The 7,908-nt window shown below is 46.7% G+C and overlaps 1 pseudogene; it reads right to left on the bottom strand.

The window, feature by feature from the left end:
• Positions 1-439: 439 nt before the first annotated feature.
• LOC123925018 lies at positions 440-2,947 on the bottom strand (annotated as a pseudogene).
• Between the last annotated feature and the right edge of the window lie 4,961 nt (positions 2,948-7,908).

The following is a 7,908-nucleotide window of genomic DNA, read 5'->3' as shown; positions in this document are numbered from 1 at the left end:
CCTCCTTTAAAAAAATAAAACTTCTGCTATTCACCCCCTTTCCCAAGAGATTAATATTTGCAAAGCTTTTTTTTTTTCAGAGTTTCTTTTTCTTTATTTGTCTACATTCAGCTTAATTCAGATGTAGTGCCTGAATGATCCAGACATCCAAAAAAAACCCCACTCTTTCCCACTGTTTTTAAAATAAAATCTTCACTTATAAAACCAAAACACTAAAGCATTAAAATACAGAAAGCTCGTTTAACCTACTTCACAAAAGCATTAACAGATGATGTATCCCTTCTGTAGTTATTTAAAGACAAACCGAGTTAACACGAACACCAATCGTAAATAGACAGAGGGATACGGAACTGCAAGAACTCAAAAAACTACTCGGACAAAGTTGTGACGGCAACTAACAAACCACTGAAGACACGGAAGTCCCAAACACGGCAAATATGGGTCACAGGACGGGCCACAGGGGTGACCAGCTGCACCTCACGACACGGCAACGTGGACAGGTTGGGGCGGAGGGGGCCTGGAGGGGCCAGTTGACATGTTAACTGTGATGCATAAAACTGAATCTTACAACGAGGGGTAAGTGCAGAAGGTACAAATCTTCACCCCTCGGGGGGCTTTATCTATACTGGTAGTTCATGCTGTGGTCTGCGTTCCTGCCGTAGCCACCCTGTGAGGACTGGTAGGAGCTGGGAGGGCCGCTGTAATTCTGGCTGGACCCCGGGGAGTTGTAGTTTGGTTGTGACGAGTGGCCTCCTTGTTTGCCTTGGTATGAGGAGCCGCCCCAGGAACCGCCGCCGTAGCCCCCGTGTGACCCTGGGTTGTAGGATGACCCGCCTGTCCTCTCCCTCGACCTCGGATGTTCCCTCCTCTTCCCCGCCCTCGAAGGTTCGGGGGCGGGGGCACTTCGTTGTGCATGGGGCCTCCCACGCCAAACCCAGGGTTATGTGGTTTAGCAGCAAATTTCGGTGCCCCCCTGACGGGCACAGGGGCTCTCTTCTTCTTGTTGGCTTCCAGGGCGAAGGAGCATCAGGGAAGAGCTTTTCTAGTGCAGCAAGAGCGGCATATGCTTTTGCCACCTTTTTGTTCGAGCCAGCACCCTGAAATTTCTGTCCATCCACCTCGACCTCCATGACAAAGCGCTTGTCGTGGCTGCCCCCGGTCTCGGAGATGAGCTCGTACTTGAGGCCATGCCTCTTTTCGTTAAGTTCCATAACAGGGTTCTTGCCATGCTTGGTCAGGATTGGCCCCTGCTGGCAGTAGGATCGGAGGGGAAGGCAGTACTGGGGGTCGAAGCAGCTTCCACCAAAAGTGGAGGGGCCACCACGGCCGGCTTTGCTTCCGCCTCCTCAGCGGAGTCCTCCCCTTTGCTAGAGTCTCTGCCTTCCGCGCCAGTAGGCAGACCCATGTCCTGTAACACCTTAACGGCCACGTGCAGCTTGGCAGTCTTCAAATGAGTTGCCATCCACCTCAACAGACATGGTAAAGATGGGGGCGTGGACTGGACCGGTCTGGGAAACCAGCTTACACTGCAATCCCGGCTTCAGCTGGTTGAGTCTCATGAGTGCGTTCATAGCTTGGGGAGGCTCTGCCTTCTCGTCTTTCTTCTGAATCTTCTTCTTCTTTTTGCTCGGAGACTTTTCCTCCCCATCTTCTTCCATCGGGCGTTTCATGGGCATAACGGCATAGGTGGTGCTGGGGGGGGATTTGAACTGCGTAGTCCACTGGGTTTTCATTCTTTGGTTTCTTGGGCATCTTAGAAGGCAGAGGGTCCATACCCAGAACTTTATGGAGCTGGCCAAACGCAGCAAGTCGCAGAGTGTGCTCCGCACTCTGTGTGGTATCTTCCCGTTGCTGTCTGTCTAGATGCCCAATAGCTTCAGTGGCTGCTTTTTCACAAGGGTCATAAATGCCAGAACCATCTGGCCTCACGATCCCTGACGCCAGGCACTCGAGCACTCTCCGCAGGGCCTCGCCGGCACCCACTGGTCTGTTGGCTGTGCCAATGGATTTCTCACAGAGAAGCTCAAGGGGCCATCCTCCGAGGGGACCCCAGGTGGGCACGCGGGTACACAGGTCCCTCAGGACCCGGATGACAATGACACATGACTTCAGCCCGTTGCTCTGGCCTGGAACCACTTGGCGTGTCGGAGGGACAGCAAGGCAGCAAGGCATTTCTGCCTGTCCAGAGCGTCCGGGGGATCGTTGACTGAGAGCGGTTCTCCGGCTAATACTTTCTCCATTTCTTCTCTGACAACAGGGGATGGCAGGTGGATGGTCAGGGACAATGGAGGCTCTTTTGTGTTTTTTATCACAACGGCAGCATCGTCAGCAGACTGGAGTATTTCGTACTTGTCTTCTGTGACCGCAGCGAGCTGGATGGCCAGGTTGTCAGCCACCTTGTCCAGGAGGGCGGTCGTGGGCTTCTCCTTACAGAGCAGCACCAGCTCTAAATCCAAGTCCCCCTTGAGCAGCAGGCCCTTTGCCACGAGGCCCACGCGCATCAGGCCACGCAGGGTTCTGGTCATGTGCTCGGTCTTCTGCTCCCCAGCCCCTTCTTTGGCCTCATCCTCCGGGGGCACGTCCACATTCTCAGACTCCGCATGCTCACTGCTGCCTCTCTCCTGTGCGTCCACCCAGTCGGACACGGCCTTGAGCGCCCTCTCTGTGGGCGACACCATGCTCTGGACCGCCTCCAGTTCCTCTTGGGTCGGATAAACAGAAGAATGCTTTGCCATCACGTGGCGATCGTCATTCACAAAAATTCGCATTGGACGCATCTTTCCTTCTTTTTTCTGGAGTGTCTGGAAACCAAGTGTTTGCTTATCTTTTCAAACTGTGACAGATTTCCTTGGTGTTATCAATACTTCAACTATCTTGTCCGCGTTCCCTTCCCCGACCACAACCGCCGCCGCCGCCCTCCTGCCACAGCCCGCGGGGGTCTTCCCCAAAAGCCACGCGGTGCGCACCGGGCTGCTGAGTCCAACTGCAATGGCGAGAAGAGGAGGAGGAGGAGCCGGGGCCGGGGGCGAGCGGGCGGGAGCGCGCCGGGGAGGTCTGTAACAGCTTTTTTAAAAGATTTTATTTTTTATTGGTGAGACAGGACGCAAGCAGGGGAAACAGCAGACAAAGGGAGAAGCAGATTCCCCACTGAGCAAGGATCCCGATGCAGGACTCGATCCCAGGACTCTGGGATCATGACCTGAGCCCAAAGCAGATGCTTGATGGATTGAGCAGCAGGTGTCCCTGTCACAGTTTTATATTGGAGGGTCTTCGGAGAAGTCCACCATCAATAAGATAGCAACTCAGAACTAGAAAAAGTGTTATCGCCCATGTGGAGTGTGATCGCTTAGGCCCAGGAGGGTGAATTCTGCATGACCTCAGGGGGCCAGCTGGGTGTCCCCACTTCTCCTCCATGTGTCATGTGTAAGCCAACACCAGCTCCCTCCTACTCCTTTCATGAGAACTTGGGCATTTTAAGAGGTATGCATATCCTTAGGTCCATAATAAGTCTTCAAACTTCTCAGAGAAGATTTATCCAAATCAACCTCATAAAGAAAAACTTTTCCAAATATCCTTCAGAAGTTTTCCGATTTGAGCCAGAATGATCACTTCTGTTTTAGTCACTATGGTTTTGCTATTTTAAGACCTTTTGCCATAAAGAGCAATAACTATCCCATAGAAATTCCTAGGAATCAGTATTATAAAGGAAAGCCACAGAAACCAGGACGCTTTCTCATGGAAAGATTTTTGAATTCAATTAAATGGAGTCACTAAAAAAGAAGGGGAAAAAACTCATCTCATAAAAAAATCAGTTGAGGGATACCTGGGTGGCTCAGTGGGTTAAAGCCTCTGCCTTTGGCTCAGGTCATGACCTCCAGGTCCTGGGATGGAGCTCCATGTCCCGCTCTCTGCTTAGCAGGGAGCCTGCTTCCTCCTCTTTCTCTCTCTCTCTCTCTGCCTGCCTCTCTGCCAACTTGTGATCTTTGTCTGTCAAATAAATAAATACAATCTTTTAAATAAATCAGCTTAGAGTTGATATGAAAAGTTGAAATCAAATACAAAGTAACATCTGACTAGCAGAGGTTCCTCACTCCAAAAACTTCCCAAAACACAAACAGACCCAGGGACCAAGATGTAACAATAGCTCCAGGTGCCGAACAAGTCAATCATTTCACGCCAGAAGAAACACTCGGGTTCCATTCTCAGCCTAATAATTTCTTTCAAAACACCTCTTTAAAAACACCTTCAGAAATCGGGTGCCTGTGTAGTTCAGTCGGTTAAGTGACTGACTCTTGGTTTCAGCTGAGGTCGTGTTCTCAGGGTGGTGGGAGTCTGCTTCCCTTTCCCTTCTCCCTCTGACCCGCCCCCTGCTTGCACATGGACACTTTTTCTCAAATAAATAAATGTCTTAAAAAAAGAAAAAAGCACCTTTCGAAAGAATGGCATTTTCTAAGTTCCTGGTGCATTTCAAGCAACCACTCAGAAGGTAGACAAGGTAGACAAGACAGAATTGGTGTCAGAATTGTAAGTCTTGGGATGCCTGGGTGGCTCAGTGGGTTAAGCCTCTGACTTCAGCTCAGGTCATGATCTCAGGGTCCTGGGATCAAGCCCCGCATCGGGCTCTCTGCTCAGCGAGGAACCTCTTTCTCTGCCTGCCTCTCTGCCCACTTGTGATCTCTCTCTCTCTGTCAAATAAATAAATACAATCTTTTTATAAAAAGAATTGTAAGTCTTTTTTGATTTCATTTTATTTATTTATTTGAGAGAGAGAGAGTGAGAGAGAGAGATCACAAGTAGGCAGAGAGGCGGGGTGGCAGGGGGAGCAGGCTTGATACCAGGACCCTGAGACCATGACCTGAGCTGAAGGCAGAGACTCAACCCACTGAGCCACCCATGTGCCCCAAGAAGTCCTAGTCTTGTGACACAGGGCTGCTATCATTTCTCTGTTTTTGACCATGTGTGTTAGTCCCTTCTTTTACATCTTCCATGTTGTGATGGCAAATTTTTTGTGTCAGCTTGGCTGGGCTATGGTAGCAAGTTGCTTGCTCAAACACTAGTCTAGACGTTGCCGTGGAAGTCTATTGTTGGGGCCCCTGGGTGGCTCATTTGGTTGGGCATCTGCCATTGGCTCAGGCCATGATCCCAGGGTCCTGAGATTGAGCCCACATCGGGTTCCTTGCTCAGCAGGGAGCCTGCTTCCATCCCCTCTCCCTCTGCTTCTCCCCCCATTTCTGGGCTCTCTCTGTCAAACAAATAAATAGCCTTTAAAAAAAATGGTATTGTTTTTGTTTTTTGAATAATCTGTGTGAATGCAAATGAAAGTGTATTTTTTTAGTATATGTGCTGCCGAAGCGAGCACTGAAAGTGTATTTTTAGGGGCACCTGGGTGACTCAGTGGGTTAAAGCCTCTGCCTTCGGCTCAGGTCACGATCCCAGGGTCCTGGGATCGAGCCCCACATCGGGCTGTCTGCTCAGCAGGGAGCCTGCTTCCTCCTCTCTCTGCCTGCTTCTCTGCCTACTTGAGAACCCTGTCTGTCAAATAAATAAATAAAATCATTTTAAAAAGGTGTATTTTTAGGTGTGGTTAGTATTTAAATCAGTAGACTTTGAGTAGAATAGATTATCCTCCAGCAGTGGGTGGGCCTCACCTAATCAGTTGAAGGTCTTAAGAGCAAAACTGAGGATCCCCAAAGGAAAAAACTGTCCTCAAGACTGCAATATGGAAACTCCCCGTGAGTTTCCAGCCTTATGACTCAGGGCTAAAACCAACTCTCACCTGACACTCTAGACTGTTGCCTGCCTTATAGATTTTGGACTTGGACTTTAAGATCCCCACAATCACATGAGCCAATTCCTTAAATAAATCTCATGCTTTTTCTCTCTCTCTTTCACACACACACACACACACACGATATATATCATTATGTGCATACATACCATGTCTATAATGTATGTGTATGTATATGTAATATGATGTGTATGTATATCTTCTCTGGGTTGTGTTAGAGAATTCTGACTGAATCATGTTTTATGTCATACTTAGAAAGACCTTTCTTATTCTGAAATTATTCAAACAATTTTCTGTCTATTGAACTCTACCTCTGAAACTAATAATATGCTATACGTTAATTAATTGAATTTAAATAAAATTAAATTGAAAAACAAAAACAAAAAAATAATTTTCTGTCATTTCTTTTAAACCCTTTAATAGTTTCTTTTTTAAAAAAATGTTTAACGTTTGGGGCGCCTGGGTGACTCAGTGGGTTAGAGCCTCTGCCTTTCGCTCAGGTCGTGATCCCAGGGTCCTGGGATCGAGCACCACATCGGGCTCTCTGCTCTGCGGGGAGCCTGCTTCCTCCTCTCTCTCTACCTGCCTCTCTGCCTAGTTGTGATTTCTCTCTGTCAAATAAATAAAAATATTTTAAAAATACACTTAAAAATGTTTAACGTTTTACCCATTTGTTGTTTATTTTGGTGTAAGCTATGACTAAGGGTGGAACTTTATTTTATTCCCCAGATAAGGAAATGCCATTTTGATATGTAAATGTGGCATAGATATAAAGTAACAAGACTGATTTCATCATGCATTTTAGAAACTGGCTCAGAGAGCAACTACAAAAGAAGAGTTTTAAAACATTTTAGAGAATTCAAGCATCTTTGGGAAAGATGTATTATTTTTTAAAAACTACTCTTGAAGGACAGAACTCACTCAGATATAGGAATCTTGAAGCGTTTACTTAAAAAAAAAGCCAGTAACTCAAGAGTAATGCCTCCTACCTCAACCTTTATTACCAAAATTAAAGTACTTGAGGGGCTGCTGCCCGAGGCATTGATTGGGGGCTAAGGAAGGTATTTTGCCCACAAGCCTTAATATCATTTTGCCTTGTTTCTTTGGTTTTGCTCAGGAACAGTGACACCCTGACTCAAAGCACCAGGGAACTCACACACAATATCTCCTTCTGCCCTTTATTGAATCCTAACATGCACTGTGAAATGCCCTTTAGCAAAAGACAACTTGTATCCAATGGGAAGATTATTTATTGGGTCAAAATCCTCAAGGTGCTGATTCAGGGGGTAGGACTATTCCTTGGGTGAATTTAATTTGTTCAGAAGGTGGTTTGAACATTGTAAACACTTGAACACTTGGGAACTGCTCTCCCACCAAGGTAAAAAGGAGAAAACAATTCTATAACTATACAAAAAGGTACTACTCATGGGGTTTACAATAAGACCTTTGGTTTCAATTGGAAGTCAAAAGTTAGTCCCAACAGGTACATTCTTCTCACTAAACTGTTTGATATTTTCAAATGAATCCACATTTCAGGAGGAAAAAAAAGACTCAAATCAAGCATGATCTGAATGCAATACACAGGAAATAAGTGGAAACTAATACAAGCAGTTAAGGAACATACTCTTTTAAACCAGCAAACCTACTCTAGGTTGAAAATCGTACAACCTTGCAATATTTTAAACAGTACATGAAGAAAAGATGCAAAAATGACAAAAACTAGCATTGGGGGCACTTATATGGTAATGGGACTTGAACACAATCCAGTCAGGCAGGTGAATTGGTACATAAGTTGACAATTTTGTTAATTTCTTCAAAGAAATTAACTGGAGAGAACATCTCTGGAAGGATATACAAGGAACGGCTAAAGGGGGTAGGCTTCAGTGGAATGGGTTCCATGGCTAGAGAGAGCTAGGAGGGAGATTTACCTTTCACTTTGTCGCAAAAACAAAAGCAATTTTGAAGGAACTAGGAGGAGCAATGAGCAAATAGAAACAACAACCAAAAAGAAATGTTGCTGAAGAACAGCTGGATGGCAGCTGACAGGTGACTCCACTGACCACATCATATGACTTGGTGCTCCAGCCTTCCTTGGCTTCCAGGACAGTGCACTTCTCTGG

The sequence above is a fragment of the Meles meles genome, chromosome 14 (genome assembly GCF_922984935.1).
Source record: "Meles meles chromosome 14, mMelMel3.1 paternal haplotype, whole genome shotgun sequence".
Classification (NCBI taxonomy): Eukaryota; Metazoa; Chordata; class Mammalia; order Carnivora; family Mustelidae; genus Meles; species Meles meles.
This window is presented reverse-complemented; position numbering and strand designations above follow the sequence as displayed.